The sequence below is a fragment of the Anabrus simplex genome, chromosome 8 (genome assembly GCF_040414725.1).
Source record: "Anabrus simplex isolate iqAnaSimp1 chromosome 8, ASM4041472v1, whole genome shotgun sequence".
In the NCBI taxonomy this organism is placed as follows: domain Eukaryota; kingdom Metazoa; phylum Arthropoda; class Insecta; order Orthoptera; family Tettigoniidae; genus Anabrus; species Anabrus simplex.
In genome coordinates this window covers 92,198,306-92,215,639 of record NC_090272.1, presented here as the reverse complement: position 1 = coordinate 92,215,639, position 17,334 = coordinate 92,198,306, and the positions used below count along the sequence as shown (strand labels likewise).

General features: G+C 41.2%; 1 long non-coding RNA gene across 1 annotated transcript; it reads left to right on the top strand.

Moving 5' to 3' along the window:
* The first annotated feature begins 218 nt into the window (after positions 1 to 218).
* LOC137501855 (uncharacterized) lies at positions 219 to 7,320 on the top strand. Its single transcript, XR_011018655.1, has 3 exons — positions 219 to 3,097; positions 3,194 to 3,290; positions 6,871 to 7,320. It is a non-coding gene; the product is annotated as an uncharacterized lncRNA (long non-coding RNA).
* The last annotated feature ends 10,014 nt before the right edge of the window (positions 7,321 to 17,334 follow it).

The window sequence follows — 17,334 nt, the reverse complement described above, 5'->3', positions numbered from 1 at the left end:
CCTCTGACTACGTAAACAAAAGATACATCTCCATTAATCCTAATGACAATAAGTCGATTTCTGAACATAAACAGATTGCCAAACTTAAAAAAGAAAATCAGAAATAATGACATAATAATCACTAAACCTGATACAGGTAATTCCACAGTTATGAGTAAAACTGACTATATCTCAAAACTAAGGAATTTTTTAACAACAGCACCTTTTCAATAATTAAAAAAGACCCAACCCAAAGAATTCAGCGACAGTTAAAACAAACCCTAAAGAATACCTCCTTTCTTTTCACGGACCCCGAAAAATCTAAGCTTTTAAATATGAACCCGTGTCTACCTACTGCTAAAGCCCTCCCAAAGATCCATAAGGCCAACATTCCCATCCGCTCTATTATTAACTATAGGCCTAGTCCTCTGTATAAAGCTTCTCAATTTGTCCAAAGTTTCCTGGTTAAAAACTATCACTTTCTTGCCAATAAGTCCATTAAAAACACCATTGAACTAATTGAAAACTAAAGATCTTTGACTTACAACCTAACCACTCCCTTCACTCTTTTGACATAGTCAACATGTATCCAAGCATACAAACAGCAAAGCTTTTCCCCATTATTGAAAGTAACTTAAAGAAATATAGATCCTTAACATTTTCAAATTACTGTAGGGTAGAGAAAGTGAAATCTGTCTGCAAATGGATAAGGGTAGAAAAATCCCCAGGACGAGGAAATTAGACAGAAGTACATGGATATGATTAGTGAGAAGTTTCGAGCAGTGGACAGTAAGCAGGTTCAGGATATAGAAAGAGAATGGGTGGCATACAGGGATGCTGTAGTAGAAACAGCAAGGGAATGCCTAGGAACGACTGTGTGTAAAGACGGGAAAAAGCGAACATCTTGGGGGAATGATGAAGTGAGAGTAGCTTGTAAACGTAAAAAGAAGGCTTATCAGAAATGGTTCCAAACAAGGGCCGATGCAGACAGGGAATTGTACGCAGATGAAAGAAACAGTGTGAAACAGATAGCTGGTGAATCCAAAAAGAAGTCTTGGGAAGATTTTGATAATAACCTGGAAAGGCTAGGTCAAGCAGCAGGGAAACCTTTCTGGACAGTAATAAAGAATCTTAGGAAGGGAGGGAAAAAGGAAATGAACAGTGTTTTGAATAATTCAGGTGAACTCATAATAGATTCCAGGGAATCACTGGATAGGTGGAGGGAATATTTTGAACATCATCTCAACGTGGTGTTGCGAACAGCCAAGCTGATGGGGAGGAGGAAAATGATGCTGGTGAAATTACGCTTGAGGAAGTGGAAATGAAGGTAAATAAACTCCATTGTCATAAAGCAGCAGGAATAGATGAAATTAGACCTGAAATGGTGAAGTATAATGGGAAGGCAGGGATGAAATGGCTTCATAGATAATAAGATTAGCACAGATTGGACAAAAGCAGTAATTGCACCTATCTATAAGCAAGGGAACAGGAAGGATTGAAACAATTATCGAGGTATCCCATTGATTAGTATACCAGGCAAAGTATTCGCTGGAACCAATCAATACTGATCTGCATTTAGGGCAGTTGCCCAGGTGGCAGATTCCCTAGCTGTTGTTTTCCTTAGCCTTTTCTTAAACGATTTCAAAGATTACTAAACTGGTGACTATGCTGAGAGTGTTTAGGTGTGGACAATTGTGTTTGAGGCCTTTAGATTTAGGTTTTCATCATCATTCAGGACTGTTTTAGATAAATTAACAACAGGGGGATTGAATTGTTCAGTTCTTGTGTCAGGTATTTTATTCTTTTTGACAAGATTTTTATGTGGAGAGGATTTGTTTTTTTAGCTTGTTAAGTTTTTTTCTAAAATTTGTTGTTTTATTGATAATTTGTTGCGACATCATTCAGCAACTGCCAGAGAACTACAACAAGACCTCAGGAGGGTCACTGGAGTCACGGTGTCTGACCAGACAGTAAGGAACAGGTTAAGAGAAGTGTCCTTACAACCCCGACGTCCTGTTCAAGTGCCCCGTTTAACGCAGCAACATCGCGCAGCTCGCCTTCTGTTTGCCTGTCCCCACGTCAACTGGCAACTTCGCTAATGGGGACCTGTATTGTTCACAGACGAGTCCAGATTTCCCCTGACACAGCGTGATGGTCGTCAACGTGTTTGGAGATGCCGTGGTGGCGGTACGTGCCAAATGTTGTCCAGGAAGGCGACCGCAAGGTTCTGTGATGGTGTGGGGTAGCATTGGTATTGATGACCGTACGGATCTTGTCGTCATACATCGAGCAGATACTCCTACAGCATGTGTTGGTTGTTGCATACGGTGTTGGCCCTGAATTCGTACTCATAGACGACAATGGCAGTGCTCATGTAACATTATGTGAGCTGTCTTGCGAGAACTAGACATTCAAGAGATGGAGTGGCCAGCAGTGAGTCCTGACCTTAATCCCATCGAGCATGTGTGAGATAGGCTTGACAGAAGTGTTCGTGGGCGTCCTGTTCCACCACAGACTCTCCAAGACCTCGAACAAACTCTCATTGAAGACTGGGACCTGATACCGCAACGTGACCTCCGTCGACTTATACAGAGCATGCCACATAGGTGCCAAGCTGTGATAAATGCTCGTAGAGGACATACACCGTACTGAAACTCTCCAACTGTGAAAACAATCCACCCTGGAGGACTGTTAACACTTTGTTTTCGCCCCTATTTATACATTTCTGTTTGTGTTCTGAAAATGAACGCGAATCCATCGCCATGTTCTTTTGTATACCTCAACGTAAAGAATAAAGATTTAGTTGGTAATATACCTGGGTGTGAGGTATTGTTTTGTTGAGTATGGTATATGTTCAAAAACATGTTCCCCTAATTTTTTTGAACTGTGTACCATTATGTGAGAAACACCATGTGTCTGGGCATTGCCGGTGATTAGTACCACTATATGAGTGACACCGTGGGTCTGCGTTGCCTGTGATTAGTACCCAATATGTGACAAGACACCATGGGAATACCAGTGCCTGTGATTATCACACCATGGGTTTGCGTTGCCTATGAGTATTCCATTATTTGAGAAACACCGTAGGTCTGTATTACCCGTGCGACGAACAATACTTGTAAGTAGTAGCATAACGTGTGGAACACAATGAGTCTAAGTTACTTGTGATTAGTACCACAACATGAGAAATACCATGGTTTTACTTTACTTGCAGTAAGTACCATTGTGAGGGGCCATTCACCTGGATTTTGGATCACCTTTAGACAACAAGCATCATCGATTCAGGATTGTGCTTTGGAAGTATTCCCTTGGTAAGTAATACTATTGTTTTAAGATAGTTTCTGGGAAGGCAGGGAATTGTGGGTCAGATCCATTGATTGTTTTAAGTTCATATTCACTGTTCATCGTCATCTTTTTGAATTCTAGTCAGTGGATTGAACTTGGAATTATTTTAACTTTCAGTATTGCGAGTTCAGTCCGCTGATTATTTTAAATTCGTATTCATCCATTTATTCTTCATCTTCATGTTTTGAATTCTGATCAGTGGATGAATTTTAGACTTTTAAATGTACATTACATTTTGTCTCATCTTGTACCATTAGGGGCCGAAGACCTAGATGTTAGGCTTCTTTAAACTACAAGCATCATCAACAACAAGATGAATTTCATCTCTTGTAATAATGCAAAGCAAAGTCACCTCCGTACAGGCCATGAAGCCCCTTGGAGGAATGGAAGGTAAAGGCTTCCACCATTGTTAACCTCAGCACATGATGGGGTAGAGTGGCTAGCTCTACACCCGGCTGCCTTTGCCCCCAGGAATTAACCTGGCACTCATTTTTGGTGTAGGCTGAGTGAACTTCAGGGCCATATGCACATCCGGAAGTGGAAATCTTGTTTCTTAAATTTTACGACTTCCTGACGGGGATTCAAACCCACGTCCTTCCGGGTGAACCGAGCACGCCTCGGCCAGGCAGCCCCTCTTGTAATAATAGTAACCGCAAATATTACAGTAATATTGATAATTATTTCCTGTTAGTGCTGAAAGATATAAGGCTCTACATTTCCTTTAACTTCAGATTTTCTCAGAGATCATTTTATTTTCTGTTATTTCTAATTTGGTTGTACCTTTTTTTGTTTTGATTTTGCAACATACGAATAAAGTTCCAATAAACAGGCAGGCAGTGCTGGCTGGGAACAGTAGCTTTGCCCACACAGCAGCGCCACTGCAGCATGTCATCAGTCATTCACATGCTAAACGAAGCCAGTATGCAGTTTCGGCATTGTACAGTATTTGGTTATACTTCCGGTTAGAACAGTTATTACTAGGCGGTGAATGTTAATGACCTAATAATATTTAAAATATGCAAGCAAGTATGAAAAGAAAAGCCCTCAAATATGACTCAAAGGTCATAAATAGGACCTTGCAGATTTTTTTTTGGAGGTAGGTAACCCAACTAATGCGTATATCATAGTCATCCAAAAAACATTATTACCTGCTTCTTTATAGCCTTAGTACAACCTTACCATTTATATAATGCTCATGAATATCGTAGAAATCATTAACATCAGTGTTATTTCTATTATTTAAACTATAATGGATGTGTAAAACGATCACAGCTGCGAATAACACTGTCTTACATTTGGACAGAAAGTGTCTCTAAGGACTACAAGCCGGGCTGAGTGGCTCAGACGGTTAAGGCGCTGGCCTTCTGACCCCAACTTGGCAGGTTCGATCCTGGCTCTGTCCGGTGGTATTTGAAGGTGCTCGAATACGTCAGCCTCGTGTCGGTAGATTTACTGGCACGTAAAAGAACTCCTGCAGAACTAAATTCCGGCACCTCGGCGTCTCCGAAAACCTTAAAAGAGTAGTTAGTGGGACGTAAAACAAATATTATTATTATTAATGACTACAACGTGCAAACAACGCACAGAGCTTGCGGTAGCTAAGGTGGCTAAATCACGCATTACTGCTGTTGCATCAGCCAAGCTACCATATTTGGTACTAGGTTCGATCCACAGGCTGATATACTTTTTTTTTTTTTTCGGTTAGCACCATTTACAGTGACTGTAATATGGCCACATATCATCCTGTTCCAAAGAGTGAATTTTTATTTGGTCCTGAAAGGGACAGTGTTTATATGATGTCACGTAGCCAGGTTGGACTGCGACATGATCATCATTCTGTAGGTAGGAAGTGGGGTTCTCTGCATATTCAGAGTAACAAGTGTTTGAAATGTTGACCACTTTACAGTATTCGTTTAACTTTTTACCATTACAGAGCACAGTGCAATTTGACCATACTTTCTCCATAAATTAGCAACAATTCAATGTACTCTTCATGGAATTACATCGTGAGGAAATGAGTAAATGCTGTGATGTGGCCTGGTAGGTGTGAATTCCTATTTGCGTGCATTGGACTCGGGAGGTTGTGGATTCGAATCCTATACTGTCTGTCCTGAAAATGATGTTCCTCGGTTTCCCATTTTCACCACCATGCAAACGCTGGGACGGTACCTTTATAAAAGACCAAGGTCAATTTCTTTCCCAATTCTTCCCCCACCCACCCGTAGGAGAAAGACACCAAATCAGAGCACAGCCAATAGCAAACAATGTTGATTATTATTGTATCCCTGTTAAAATGGAGCACCTCTATTGTTCAAAAAATATGACTCATGGTGGATTCGAACAACTATGCTGCTGATACTCGCACACCTTGCGATCAGGCCCTTAACTGATACAAAGTCATTTTAAGACCTATCTGTGTTGGTGCAACATAAAGCAAGTTGTAAAAAATATATATATACTGCCAAGTTGCATGAAGGGATTATTCATCATTGTAAGATTATTGTTTTATAGGTTTTATTTGACTGCCTCTGTGGTTTAATGGCTAAGCTGCTAAACGGCCAATCATGCACCACTTAATTGTTTTCGTCTTCTGATCCTGTTCCAGTTATGGACGCTTGTCTTCGCGTTGGTTGTCTCTTCCTTTTGCCGATTATATCTGTCCGCTTCTCCCTGGTTGTTTCTCCTGTTGATGTTTCTTGATTTTGGCCTTGAGGTGAGTCATTTTTTATCGCTGGGAAGTTATCTTCCTCTAAGTTGTAATCCTCATTTCTTCCTATAGGCGTTGGGGCAGGGTGTGTTTCTCTTCGCATGTTGGACTTCTGCACATTCCTTCCGAAGCGGTATGGTATTTCAAGGTTTGTTTTTGAATTATCTAGTTGAGGTGTCAGATTCCGTTGATTTGTACATCTGATCTCCTCTCTTATCATTTTTTTGATATTTTGCGTGATATTTTCCATTACTGATTGTATTTGCTGGGTGACTCTTTTTGTGATTTTATCTTCAAGTGTTTTGTATGTTTCTTCGCTTGGATTGTTATGCAGTAGCTGGCTACTGTTTGTCTTCTGCTCTGTGCCGGTAGGTGACACTGCTTGCTGGCTCCTGTCTGCTTCCTGTATGGTGTTGGTAGGTGTCTCTTCTTGCTGATTCTGGCCGTTGCCGGTAGATGGAACTCTGGGTTTGTTCTGTTGATGGCGCTACTCGGACCGTAGTGATGTTGTTTGCTTCCTTTCTTTGCTGGTTCTGTTCGTAGTTGCTAGATGGTGCTGGTCGTCCTGCAGGGGTTCTGTCTGCTCCCTCGGTTGTGGCATTTCCTTGGTTATCCGTAACCTCTTTTTGGTTCTGTTCGTTGTTGCTAGATGGCGCTAGTTGTCCTGTAGCGGACCTGCCTGCTCCCTCAGTTGTAATATTTCCTTGGTTACCCAAAACCTCTTTTTAATGTATCGTTTTTTCCTCTTTTGCTATAGTTAGTTCTATTTTTAATGAATTAAAACAGGTCTTCAGAACACTCACCGTTGCTAGAATGTTCTCCTTCAGTTCTTTTTTCAGGTATCCTCCTGTTTCTGCGATTTTTTCCAAACTTCATAGAGCTTCTTCTACACGTTCTTCACACTTCATGTTGGATAGAAATCATATGGCCGTACCTCACAGAAAACAACCTATCCTCTCTAGAAAGAGTAAAAGCTCTATACATAAAATGAGCGATCGGTGTATCCAAGAAAACAAGATCAAGACACGTCTATCTCCTAGCGCGAGAATCCTTCCTCATTGAAGACTTCAGAACACACCTGACCCTACCCAACACCAGAGCATCAGAAAATCTCCCTAGCAACACTCAACAAAAAAAGAGAAGACATTCCTTCAGAATTCTTTGGAACTGGGGCCACGATAGACCGGACATGGACAACATCCAACTTCAAGATGAGGCACGTATTCACAAGACTGGCAGTACATGGTTTCCATCAAAAGAAACAAACAATTAAAGAATATGCAATCCAAGGCGGAAGCGCACAAGTACAGTGTATGTAAATGTATTATTTTTCTCTCTTCTGTATGGCTATTTGGCTGCAATAAATATATTATTTATTAATTGTTTGTACTTCACTTTAATAGGATTCAAGTTTCGGGTATAATAATGTATTCGATTACAATATAGAAAAATATACGAACAAAATTAAAAATCAAAAACTGTTCAAATAAATTTTGAAAAATATTAAATCACACAACTGATAACTGATTAACCTCATGCAAAGAGAGCATGTTCAAAACTGAGTTGACTGATTGTTACTACTACTGTTAGGGAATAAAACACGACACACCAAGCACGCCTTCAATACATTTATTTGCTATTCACTCAACTCGATACAGAAATGTCGGAATCGATACAGATATGTCGATACATGAATAGTACTTAAAATCCCCGGTAGATGGCGGGGCACTGTCTATTTACAATCCTCAACATCCTCCCCACCCTGGTCGATCTCGAGGGGGATGACCAGTTGTATGGGCCTGCAGATAATGGTCCCGTCAGCTGTCCGTAAGATGAGTGTCCGCACCTTCCCGTCTCGTCCGGGTCTTCTCTCTGTGATGCAAGCTCTCCGCCACATATGCCTTGGTCTCATGTCGTCTTGAAGAAGGACAACGTCTCCTACTCTGCACTCCGTCAATTTTCCTTTCGGGCTCTGGACTTCATGGTAGTTCCTGAGTTCGAGAAGATATTCCTTCTTCCATCTCTTCAGGAAGTCCTCACGCAGCTTTTGTCTGAGTCTCACTTCTCTTCTGAGGTCTTTGAGGATACTGGGCTCTGGACCAGTGGGCAACGTCGTCAATTTTTCACCATTTAAAAAATGGCTTGGTGTCAGTGTCTCGGCGCCATCTTGAATAATAGGTCGAGAGTTTAGGGCGGCTTCTATTTCCACCAGTAAGGTTGTAAGTGTCTCTTCGTCAACCTGCGACCGTCCCAACACTTTCCTGAGGCACCGTTTGGTCGTTCCGACCATCCTTTCCCACCAGCCTCCCCACCAAGCCGCCCGCGGAGCGATGAACTTCCAAGAGACCTGAAGGTGAGCGAAGTGCTGGCTCGTGAGTGGGCTGGTGAACAGCTGGGTGAGAATGTCCAGTTCCTTATTAGCTGCTTGGAACGTCTTCGCGTTGTCAGAGTAGATAGTATGTGGTACTCCTCTTCTACCGCAGAACCGTCTAAACGCCATTATAAATTTCTCTGTGCTCATATCCGATGCTAGTTCAAGGTGCAGAGCTCTTGTCGTGGCGCACGTGAAGAGGACGATGTAGGATTTCTGTGGCCGGCTCCCCACCTTGATGTAAAGTGGCCCGGCGAAATCGACACCCGTGACAGCAAATGGTTGCGTGAGTTGCACACGAGCAGGTGGCAAAGGAGCTTCAATTTCACGTCCTCGGTCGTTCTTGGCAATTTTGCATGGTAAACATCTGTGAATGACCTTCTTGACTGACTGTCTTGCCTTGAGAACCCAAAGTTCCTTGCGTAGCTCCGATAACACAATCCTAACTCCCAAATGATGTAGGCGTATATGGGTCTGTTTTATCAGCAGTTTCACAAATGGATGGGAACCATCGAGAAGAAGAGGGTGTTTTTCCTGCTGAGTCAATTCTGCATATTGGAGGCGTCCTCCTAGTCGTATGAGGCCGTCCTGTAGGAAGGGATTGAAGCGTCCAATTTTGGATCTTCCTGGGAGTTCTCCTTTGTCACTCAAGGCGTTGTACTCGGCGGTAAAACTCTCTTGCTGGGACATTCGGATCCAACACAGTCTTGCATCTTCCAATTCGCGTGCGGTCAGATGGCCCGTGAGTTTCTCGGAGTGCCGCGCATTATGGATGAAACGTAGAATCCATGCCATCATGTGTAATATCTTCCAGTAGGAACTGTATTTTGAGGCGTCGATGGGAGGTTCCCAGGTACTCATCGTTAGCACCTGCTGGTGCGTCTTTCGGATTTCTGGAAGTGAATCCTCGGGGAATACGTTGGGAGGCCAAGTATCTGGGTGTTCGGAGAGCCATGGTGGTCCCTGCCACCACATCACGGAAGACTGTATTTCTTGCGGTGACATTCCACGTGACACGAGATCTGCTGGATTGCTATCCGTGGGACAATGTCGCCATTGAGCTGGAGTCAGATATTCTTGAATTTCCGTGACACGGTTACAGACAAACGTCTTCCATCGATTGGGGTCATTGCGTATCCAACCCAGTGTTACCATAGAGTCGCTCCACATCGTTGCATTCGTGATGTCTTATCCAGTTGACTTACAGAAATATTTTAATAAGCGTGAGCCCATCAAGGCGGCCAGTAGCTCCAGTCTTGGCAGCGTCACTTTCTTTACTGGTGACACTCTGTTTTTGCTGCATGCTAGACGAACCGTAATATTATCGTCGAGTTGTGTTCTCACGTACAACACAGCTCCGTAAGCCCTCTCGGATGCGTCGCAGAAAACATGAACCTGGAAAGCCTCTTGTGTTCGACTAGACATCCCTAACCAACGAGGGACCATTATGTCTGACAAATGAGATAAGCTTGAAATCCAAATTTGCCATCTTGCTGCGAAGTCTGAGGGAAGAATATCGTCCCATTTTATGCCCCTACACCACGTCCGGTGCCTCCACATTATGTCTGACAAATGAGATAAGCTTGAAATCCAAATTTGCCATCTTGCTGCGAAGTCTGAGGGAAGAATATCGTCCCATTTTATGCCCCTACACCACTTGTCTTGGAAAAGGATTTTTCCCACGATGGATACTGGAGAGAGGATGCCGAAAGGGTCGTAAAATCTGGATATAGTGTGAAGCACCTGTCTCTTGGTAGCGGGTTCGTCCTGCAACCTGTCAGTGACATCGCGATGGTCGAAGAGCAGTGAGTCATATTCAGTGTCCCAGCTGACGCCCAGAACTGTCGTTTCCCGTTTGATTTCCTGCCCTTCTGCTTTCCATATATCTTTGAGTGGCACGGAGTTCGTAGCCCACTTTGCCATTGGTAGGCGTATTTGCCGCAACAGCGCTGTCATCTCGTAGTACAAGGTTATAGCCTCATTGTCGCCTTCAGAACTGGCGGCGAAGTCGTCCATGAACGTACTCTTGTCAGGCAGTTTCGCAGCCGTGGGAAATTGATCACTGAACATGGTAGCCAATTCACGCAGAGTAGCAGAGAGGAGGAAGGGACTACACGTGAGGCCGAATGGTAGACGAGTGAATCTGTACGTGATTACGTCATCTGTCGTACACCAAGTTCCATTTTCGTCCTTCTCGACGCGAAACCAGAAGAACCTGGTTAAGTTCCTGTCACACTTGTCCAAAGACAATTGCAAAAATGCTTGAGTTCCGTCCCCGATGATCGCTCGTTGAAACATTCGGAAACGGATCAGGGTCGACAGTATTTCTGGCAAGAGATTAGGCCCTGCCTCCAGACAATCATTGAGGGATGGTGAATCCTTGTCGTGGGATGAAGCATCGAAGACAATCCTCCATTTGGTTGTTTCGTGTCTCTCTTTCTTCACTGCGTGATGAGGAAGGTAGAATATGTCGTCCGTGGTGTCCTGAGTGTCGATCATCTCGACGTGTCCTCTCTCAATGTAGTCTATCATTAGAGAATGGTACATTTCGCGAAACTCGGAATTGCCATTAAGTTTTCTTTGAAGTGTTTGGAAACGCTTTTCTGCATTGCAGCGGTTTGAAGACGGATATGCGTCTTCCTTTCTAATCAAAGAAACCACTCTCCGTCCATCTTCTGTTCGGTAGGTGTCGTGAAAGTCTTGTAGAATGGCAGCGTCTTTCGTCGTTAGTGATCGCTCCTGCTGTTCCTTAATTCCCAAGGTCTCCAGGTCCCAGAAGCGGCGAATTTCATGGTCCAATGCCGGAGGTTCGTCGTTGAAGTGCACGTGATTCACAGCGACATGGTTTACAGTGATACCGGATTTTTTGCCACTTAAAACCCAACCAAATATCGATGGAAGGAGCACTGCGGAACTTGAAAGGCGAATCAGTTCATCATCTTTCATCACCTTCCAATACTGATCTCCACCTATTAGGATTTCAATAGGATGGTCATGTCCGTCATCATTGGGATCCGCAAGCTGCAGCTTTCTAATTCGTGGTAAGGCTTGAATGTCGTGCGGGACAGCTGGATGTGGTGAGTACGTGTTTTCGCTTTCAAACGCTAAGAGGTTTACTGTAGCATTTGTCCAAACTCCGGTAATGCTGAACTGGATGAGACGACGATTTCTGGATGTAGAGTGAGGTGATTCGAAACCTGTAACGGTTATAGCCTTGTGTCCCACGACGCGTAGCTTCAATTGATTTACCAGTTCCATGCTGATGAAGCTGGATTGGCTTCCTGCGTCAAATAGGCAACGTGTACGTTTCCTTAACCCAGTCGGGCCCGTGATCCAAATACTGGCAGTCTGGAGATGCGTGAAGTGAGGCAATTCTACGTCGATCTTTCCTACTGAAACTTCCTGTTCTTCGTTGCAGATTGACACATGATGAGATTTCTTGCATTTTGAACAAGCTACCTTGCTTCTTTTGCTGCAGTCTTTTGTATTGTGTCCTCGCTTGAGACACAAGAAGCATCGATGAGCAGCTCGTAGCTTATCAGTTCGTTCCTTAATGTTGGACACCTTGGAACAGTCTTGTGCCCAGTGGTCTCGCGACTCGCAGAATACGCAGAATGCCGATGGTCCTTTCTTCGTTCTTCTGTCCACTGTTTTCGATTTCGCATTCACGTGAAGCGTAGCAGCTGCGGGTGTGAACGTGTCTGAAAAGGTACAGTCTCCTCTAATTTTGTATGAGGTCACGGCACCTTCCACTTCGTCATTCAGGAATTCCATAAGTTTCGTTATATGACTTTCTGCGATCTTTTCTCTCTTAGAATATATGATCCACCGGCGGACGATATCCTCCGGAAACGCGCGTAATATCTTGGGAGCTAGCATCCGTCCGTAGTCGTCAACCTTTTCCCCTAATGCTCGTAATGCCTGTACGCGTCTGTTACATTCAATGTAAGTGCTATTTAAGGCATCGGGAGAAGCGTGTGATATGGGTTTCAGAGCTTCGAGATAATCCAGATGAGCCTGGATTATACGATTCTTGTCTCCGTATCGTGAAACTAGGATCCGTTTTGTCTCCTCGTATGCGTCGCCGGTTATTGGTATTCCATCAACCAAATCCTTGGGCTCGTCCTCTAGGTACCCGCGGAGGAAGACATGTTTGTTGATATTAGAGATTGAAGGGTTGCTGTCTACTGATGAATGGAACTGCTCCCAGAAGTGGGACCACTTCTCTACGTCCCCAGAGAAGGGCTCTAATCTGATGACAGGGAGTTTCACGGTATGCGTAAAGGGTTGCGGTGTTTGTACTGCTGGAGTGACTGGAGTGAGGTTCAAACTGGCGACCGATGAGGAAAGTCTCTCTTCGATCGCGCGTTTTGCTTTAAGAATTGCTCTCTTGGCTGTGTCGATGTACTCTTCGCACTTAGCGGCATCAGTTTCATATTCTTCGTCGGATAAAAGATCGTGTATAGCAGAGTCCAGGGTGATGAGATTATCTAGTGTATCTTGAAGTCTTATGCTATTGTATTCGTAGTCAATTACTGTGTCCACAGTAGCCTCCTTAACTGCAGTGCTAAGTTTAGTTAGCAGCGCCCTGGAAGTCGTCCTTTTCCTTTTCAAATTCCTCAGTTGTAAATCAGGCTTGTCTTCTGTCATGGTGTGCTGGTCGGCTGAAATGTTTTAAGTAGTATAGAAAGGGACCGGCTGGCTATAATCCCTTTCACTACCTGCTCGCTGGAAGAGGAGGGTAGTCGTGAGAGGGATGAAGCAACTGTGAGGGCTAGCAGCAGTGGTACTCTCAGTAGCCGTTAGATGGAGATCGTGGACTGAGATTACAGTACAGTGAATAGGTGATAGATGGCGCTAAATCTGCAACGTTCGTCGTGGAGTCGTCTTAGGCGCTAGAATCGCGATGAAAATCAGCGTGCTTGTTAGTACATCTCACTGCTACTAGATATTGCTGGTATCATGCTTTGTTAATATGAATGTATGTCTTGTTGTGATGCATTATCTTTAAGCATTAGCGATTTTTCTATTATATTTGCAATCATGCATTAGTTCCAAGTAATCTGTAAAGTATATGTCCCAAATATAAGTCCATGCGACTTAGCTCTGTGGTGATGTGTTCGTGGCGTCTGGAGTGGCTGGTTACACATTCGTCGTTTTCAACTCTTCTCTCGCTGCGTGGACGTCCAAATTCCTGGAGGTTGTCGTTCGTCTTCTCACACAGCCGTATCACGTATTGTAACAGTCACTCCTGGGTTTCGGCACCAAAATGTTAGGGAATAAAACACGACACACCAAGCACGCCTTCAATACATTTATTTGCTATTCACTCAACTCGATACAGATATGTCGATACATGAATAGTACTTAAAATCCCCGGTAGAGGGCGGGGCACTGTCTATTTACAATCCTCAACAACTACGACTTCTAATTGGCATTATACACTGTTGTTGAATGAATCTGTGACAAAAGTAAAATGTTCTGCAAAATTTGTGTCTAACACGATCTCAGGTTAACTAAAATATGATATTTTGGTATCGATTTTCATTGCTGTAACTATTTTTTAAATAATTTGGTGCAGATGTTTTCTGAAGAGCATGTCACAGTGTTGTGAGAGACGGCAAGGCATTGCTTATAGTTGTGCTGTATTACAATCGACTCAATAAACTGTTGATGAATGCAATAAACTGGCAAAGAAAGAAAAGGTAAAAAGCTACTTTGACAGATTCAACAAAATCGCCCTGATCATTTACGTACAGAGTGACAAGAGACTACAGTAGATATATATATTTTACTATTTTATTTTTTCGCAAGCAGTCTGTAGGCCCTAACGTAACGCGCCTGTCCCTGGGATGAAATCAATTACAGGTAAAGGAAGGAATAGAATTGAAGTAACTTTCAACTCAAGGGTAAATGCATTTTTAAGCAATAAAATTCTAAATCAAAAGAATTTACATGTGTTCATCCCAACATCTTCTATTCAACATATTGGAATTGTAAGGGGTATTGATTTAGAACTAATCGAAGAAATGAAATAGTACATCCTCATGTCCAGTAGTACCACATATCAAGAAAATGAATATAAGAAAGAATATTGAAGGGAAGTTGAATATACACCTACAGGGACAGTCAAAGTGAAGTTTAAAAACAAATCTCACCTAAATTTGTTTCTATACTTAATGTGTATCTAGAGGTTAAAGCTTTCATTTTTGCTCCAATAAAATGTCATAAATGCCAAAGACATGGAGATGTCAGTAATAATTATAGGTCAAAAGTACCACGCTGTGGCAAATGTGCTCTTGGTCATGAAACAAAAAACTGCAACGAATCCCTATTTAAGTGTATTCATTGTTCAGAAAATCAACTAACAAGTGGACTTCGTTGCAAAGAACATATAAAGCAAATGGAAATTAAATGTATCATGCACAAAAAAATAAGTCTTATAATGACATAGTAGCAGGGCAAGGATCATCAGAAAGTGGATGTAACCCAACGGTTGTTCCCCAGCAATTTCCACCTTTATAAGTCAACGCTAATGTAAGAGAATCAAGAAAAATTGAACAACCAAAAAAACTACAAATTCACAACCATTGAGATAAGTCCTCCAAAAGTGATTGAAAGCCCAAAATTATGACAGGGCAGCATATTTAATTCTCTTAAGAATACATAAACATCAGTCAATGGAGACAGGTAGAGTTCATACCACTTCAGCAAACTTAAATAATGTAAATAAATAGCAAAACGAGGTTGATGTAATTAAAATAACAAAAACAAAGAGACAATATAATAGACCTTTTGGGCACAAATGCACAATGGGTGCACTTAATATAAGGAATTAAAATAAATGTTATTAATATCTAAGGCAACAGTCAATTAGAAATTTCTAATTAAGTAAAGTAGCTTTTAAAACATGAATATTCTGTAATGGAACTGTAGAATATATTAAACAAAAAGCAGGAATTGTTAACTATTTTGCAATTTCAAGAAACTCATAAAACATGGTTAAAAATACCTTTCAGTTCAGGGTGAAAGTGTATTATAACATACTGTGGTCACACAGTATCACACTGGCTGGTGTAGGGAATTTAACCAATTTCCAACATGTAGGCTAATGTTAGAATATGAAATTCCTAATGTTCTGTCTATAGCTATTCTAATCCAAAACCTCTTAATAGTTTCAATCTACTGTCCTCCCAATTGCAAACCCACCTACCATCAATGGGAAAACTTTTTAGTCAATTTAAAAAACATACTATTATAGAAGATGATTTCAATGCACATAATAGGGTATGGAGAAATCCATATTCCAAAAAAAAAAAAAAAAAAAAAAAAAAAAAAGATATTGAGATATAGCTAATAAATTTCACCTGACTATCTTAAATGATGGATCACCAAACAGTCTGACAAGCCCTAACTATCTTATTTGACCATAACATTAGATTTAATTCATAAAACATCAAACTGATCATTTTCAGATCTTACTTGAAATAAGCAATAATCTGGCTAAGAGGCCTTTAAAATATCCAACCTATACAAAAAAACATGGACAATGATTATAATTTTTTGAAACATATGTTAATGATAAACTAAAAATTTTCCACTGAAATAATTATAACAGTTTTTGTAAATATAATTTACTAATGAAAACCATAGAAACATATTTTAAAACACATCTTCCAAAACTATTTACATATCCAAAAGAAAATATTCGTAAAATTTACTTGTGAGATCATGAATGTGATGAATTAAGTAAGTTAGGCCTACACAAAAGCGCACTGAAATATGTTTGCCAAAATGTGACTAAATTTATATTTACAATGTAAAAAAAATAACTGCACATGTACAACAAACTGTCAATCAGAAACAGCAAATAGTGTGGAAAAAATTTACGGGATTAACACCTACTAAAGATATTTGCTCAGCAATAGAACAATTGGGAACCAATCGTACTAATTTAGAAAAGAAAATTATATGGGATAAAGGAATCATATACAAATTTTATCATAAGCCAACACCAGAATATGTTAAAAAAATCAATATAAAATAATAACAATAGTAATAGCAATAAATTTCAAACTCTAATGAAAGGAATTAACAATAGTCTCGATATATAGAAACACTCACCACCTGGTATAGATCATATTTCATACAAAATGATTTAACATTTTTCTGAAGTTGCTGAAAGTGGAATATTACAACTTTTTAATGATATCATTGAAAATAGTGCTATACCAAATGAATGGAGTAACTTTGTAATAATTCCCATACATAAACCAGGAAAACAACCCTATCAAGAAGTAGAAGAAGAGGGTGCTGTATCTTACACGTGTAGAGCCATGAGAGTTCTTGGGAATTATTCTATATCATAAAATGATACATATTTATAGTGTACGGTAGTACTTGAACTCCATTGAGTTGTTGAAACAGTATGGTTTTCTGAAGTGAACATCTTGATTTCTGCAGTTTAGAGAGTAATCCTAAAGGCTTCAATATGTAGAGCCCTGAACGGATGCAGATATCTGCGAAGTTAATGTCTTGGCGGATTCAAACTGTATGGCAGTGCAGATAATTTATAAATAATGACGTTTATTGATTTCACTTACGTATACTCTTGTTTTTGCTTGTGGTTAGGCGACCCTTAACATTGGTATGGATGAATAGTGATATATATGAAACTTTGAGACCATAATGCCTTAAATTGACCTATGCCTAACTGGCTCCTGCCCGCAATTAATGGAAGGAAGTAACAAAGGTCAATACGTTGGTAGTTGTTGCAAGAGAAAATCCCTCATAAACTTGTGACTGTAGGGGTTCTGGTGCCAGGTATCAGGTCTGTTGTATTATAAAAGATCTATCTGTTTCAATACCTTCGGTGTAATATAATGTACTTAAATATTTAAATTATCCGCAGATAACCATTTTGGGGATGCGA